Source organism: Schistocerca americana, chromosome 2, assembly GCF_021461395.2.
Source record: "Schistocerca americana isolate TAMUIC-IGC-003095 chromosome 2, iqSchAmer2.1, whole genome shotgun sequence".
NCBI lineage: Eukaryota > Metazoa > Arthropoda > Insecta > Orthoptera > Acrididae > Schistocerca > Schistocerca americana.
Window position 1 is genome coordinate 435,328,372 of NC_060120.1, and position 4,942 is coordinate 435,333,313.

Here is a 4,942-nt window from a genome sequence, read left to right on the forward strand (position 1 = left end):
GTGAATTAGGGGCACACCACATGCTCTTTGCCATCCTAATAACATTTTTAAGCACCTTACAATACTGTTTGTAATGGGCTACTGTAGCTTGGTTGTGACTACTTCTAACATTTTGATATAATTCCAGCTTTGTTCTACATGATATCCTTATCCCACTAGTCAGCCACCCAGGCTGCCTTTTACTACTAGTACCCCATTTAGAATGTTCTAATGGAAACCAACTCTCAGGGAGAATTAGATATATGTTAAGGAAAGCATTATATTTGTCATGTATGTTATTGGCACTGCAAACATCCTGCCACTCTTGTTCCTTAATGAGGTTTAAGAAACTCTCTAATGTCATTGGATTAGCTTTCCTACACAGTTTGTAATTATATGTGACATATATGTGGTCTCTTAAGTGATACAAAAAACATGACAGCATTGTACAAATTGAATTCTGGTTGAACCAAGACTGTCTAGGGATTTATTTTTCCAGAGTTCTTCCACATATCAGTGCATCTGTTGACACTTTAACAACGCTAAAAGACTATGCTCCAGATAATACACTTTCCCTATCATAGTAGAGATTGAATCTGCCCTAATGAGTAACACTGTCTGAAAATAGCTCTATGTCATTACTGTCTTTGGTTTCCTTTTATATATCTGTAATGCATGACATGGCTGTTAGACCTAATTTTTTTGTTAGTAGTTCTTTTGTGTGGTCTTTGCCTTATTGTCTGTTACTAATGTAGCTGAATCCAGATCAGATTCAGTATTGTTAGAAAATGAAGAGACATAACATCCTCTTTTAAGGATCATGTTGCTGTGATAAGAAACAATGCCTGCCCTGTTCAATTTTTTTCTAGAAAAATAGCAATGACAACCTAAACTACAGCACAACCTACACTGAAACAATAAATACTTGGTGGCTGCAGTTAGCAGCAATGTCCTGTCTGCTACTAGCTCTCCCCAGAGACATCACAGTAGGCAGTTCTGGCTGGCCAAGTTTTGTGTGTGAAGCTGGAATACACGACCTGATGTAGAAACCTGTCAAAATTTTTTAAGTCTCCATATTCTGTCTAGTGCTATTTACAATTATGAAACTGAGCTGCTTTCTTCTTAACACTTAGGAGCCAACACCCACAAAAATACGGGCGTGCCTGACCAGCCCGAAAATCCGACACCCATAATTTTACATGTGTGTGTGTGCTCGATCTTCCCCTTCCTTCCTTTACACATTCCTAGGGTTTCCAATGGTCTGGGAGGCACGGCAGAAGCTATAGTTGGAAGTACTTGACGCTAGATGGTGCGGGCATGCTGCACAAGGGAGAAGCACTCCTTTTTTTTTGTGAGGCTTTGCGAGCGGGAATATTCTTCCACGCGCACACCCTGAGTTGCGTTGTCATTGTGTAGTTTGACGGATGATGAAATTGCTCATGAGTTATCGTGCGAGTTTGAAGAAAGTGATATTGATTTTTCAGAGGATGATGATTTGCTTGAGTCTGATGATGATGCAGACTATGTTCAAGAAGAAGATTCTGAGTCTTCAGGTAAGGAATGCAGATAACAAAATATGCAATATTTTTACTCAGATTTCAATTGAAAGAGCTTTCAATATGTAACTACTGTAGTAAGTGATTTTATTTGCAAATACCACTTTTTTAGTAGATTCAGATGAGGAGAGCGAGCGTCCAAGTTCTTCAGAAGCATGTGTTGTCATTGCTCCTGCTGATACCACACCCGAAGTGCGTGGGTGGCCAAGGGTGAGTGTGGACCAAGAACTTCGCGCCATACCGATTCTGAGGAAGGCTATCCATTCCCAGAACACTAACACTGTGGAACACCTCTAGACTTCTTTTTGTGTTTACTTACAGAGAGTGTGGTGACTCATATAAAGCAGCAAACTAATCCGTATGCACAACAAAGCATAAGGAAATTACGAAGCACAAATTCCCTTTTCCCTACCTGCTCGCTATCAAAGTGGAAAGGAGTTACCCTCATAGAAATAAGAAAGTTTCTAACAACTGTAGTCCATATGTGTGTAAGTGTGAGACCCTGTATGTGAGTACACTGGTCCAAGCATCCTGTTGTGTCACATAATTTCTGTCCAAACATCCTGAACCATGACAGGTTTCTTTCTATTTTGAGAATCTTTCACATCAGTGACAATTCAGTTGCTAAGAAAAAAGGAGAAGCTGGCTATGATCCACTGCACTAGATGAGACCCCTCCAGGATATGGTGTCTGCTAATTTCCAGCGAGCATATACACCCTCTCAAAACATTACAATTGATGAAGGCATGAGCAAATTTCATGACCATGTGTATTTCAAGCAGTACATGCCACAGAAGCCAAATAAATATGGTACAAAACTGTACATGTTGTCAGAGTCAGAGACAGGTTATGTCTGGAGTTTTTCTGTTTATACAGGTGAGAGGTCTGACACAGTGACACTCGTAAAGACATTGCTTGGGAATCTGTCAGGGGAAGGTTACACTTTGTTTACAGACAGATTCTACACGAGTCCAGTCCTTGCTTCAGAACTGGAAGCTGCAAAAACTGCTCTTGTGTGAACTACAAGAAAATCTAGGCATGGATTACCTTCTGCTCTAAAACATCCGAAACTTCAGTGAGGTGAACTAATTTTTAGGCATAAAGGAACTATCTTGGTATTCTGTCAGAAAGACAAAAGAAATGTGCACATTAAGTACAAAGCACACTGCTGAGATTGTGACGTATATTGATAAGAGAGACAGAGAGAAGTCAAAACCAGCCTGTGTGGTGGTCTATAATATAAACAAGTTGGGTGTTGACTTATCAGACCAACGACTATCATATGGGGCTTTTGAGCATCTAACTGTGAAGTGGTGGAGAAAGTTGTTATTCCACATAATACTAATGGTGATAATAAATTCATGTATATTGTACAACAAGGTAACTGGAAAATGCCTCACAACATCACAGTTTATGACAAGTATCTGTGCAAGTCTTGCAGACAGCACAGATTTCGAATCACAACCTGGTACATCGGGCTCTCCAGACTATCAACTGGAAACCATTTTCTGGAAAAGATTGAGACAGAAATAGGCAAGAAACAGAAGCAAAAACAATGTGTAGTGTGTTCTCTGAGAGGCAAAAAGCTTACTGGGAAAGTGTGGCGCGAAGACACAAGATAGCAGTGTAGTGAATGCAAAATGGCATTGTGCAGACTACCATGTTTCAAAATTTATCATACAAAGACCAAAATTGCAACTTAAAATAAAGCCAAAGGAGGTTACTGTATATGAAACAAGCAGTATAAATAATTAATAAAATTCTTGTTTAAAATAATGTAGTTTTCCTTCTGAGCATTCAGTGCATGTATCCCTGACCAATCTTTCCTCTTTTCAAAAACAATTCTATAATTGAAAGTTTCATGAAAGCAGATATTAATTAAAAGAACAAGTATTATACATAGCTTCAAACTAGAAAGTTTAGGCTTTTCAATAGGGGTAATGTCATTACTATAACAAAAACCATTTAAGAGTTGAAGTAAATTAAAATTACTAAAAACAGCTAGGTCTTGTGATAGAGCTTCATGTGCTATGGCTCAGGGCAAAAAATGTTAACAGGTAGTATATTTTAATTCACATTGTCATATACTACATAACAGTCAAACAGTTAAAAATAATCAAGTGCAAGAATTTTCAGTATGTGCTAAATCCACTTATGATGTATTTGTTTGTCAGTAAGTTGCTGTACTTGCAACAGCTTATTAGTTCGATCATTAAACAGTATTTAGTCTCATTGCAGATTAGTTACTCTGTGCTTAGCTGCTTCAATATCGATCATAAAAGCCACCAATTTGCCAAGTACAGCTGCACAACTTTATGTGGAGGACATCTCATTTTGTAAATAACAGTTCATGTTTTACACAGAATACTGAAGCAACTGTTTGCACATTTTTGTGCAAGTATTAGCAACATATCCACTTCAGAACACTTTCAGAGCAGGTTCTGCAAATTTTTTACGAGCAGCTGTAGACACAAATGAGTATAGCACTTAAGTTAATACACAAAAGGTACCAGCTTCTTGAATATTCCATGGGAATCAACACTCAGCACTGTACTGATAATGTACTAAACACAAAAAAACATCTTGAATCATTAAAAGGAACTGCCACATTTGTACTTTCCAATTTTCATGTCAAAATGCTCCTTCATCTAATTTATTGCTCAATCATGACTGCTCTGATGAAATCGTAAGTGCACATTTATTTACACATTAATCACTTATCCAAATAATTTCTTTCTCATATAATAACAATATGTTATATTACTATCAGTTCATCTTTCTGTTCATTTAGCACAGTTTCACATCTAACTACTATTCAGTTTTACACATTTCTAGGGAGTCACATTAATGGTACATTGCTAACCCAGAATGTGGTATACCCTGTTTCAAAGAAGATAGGTCATGACAGGAATAAATATTACCAAACCATGAATACATGGTTGCAAAGCACAGACAAGAATTATTTATGTAAGATGGAAAAACTGGGAGAAGCTCACCTCAGGGAAAATGAGTTTGAGTTCTGGAGAAACATAGGCATAAATAAGGCAATACTGATTCTATGACTAATCTTGGAAGATAGGCTGAGGAAAGGCAAACCCAGGTTTATTGAATTTATAGAGTTAGAAAAAGCTTTTGGCAATGTTGGCTGAAATACGCTAGTCTGAAATGCAGAAAGTGAATGAAAGATTGTTCACGTCTTTTGCAGAAAACAGAATGCAATTATAAGAGTGGGGAAAATATGAAAAAGGAAACAGTAGCTGACAAGGGAGTGAGACAGGATTGTGGTCATCTATGATATTATACAATTTGTGCACTGAACAAACATTGGATAAAACAAAGGAAATATCTGAAATTTGAATTGGTTGAGGGAGAAGAAGGAAAAATTTTGAGGTTTCTTGATGACATTG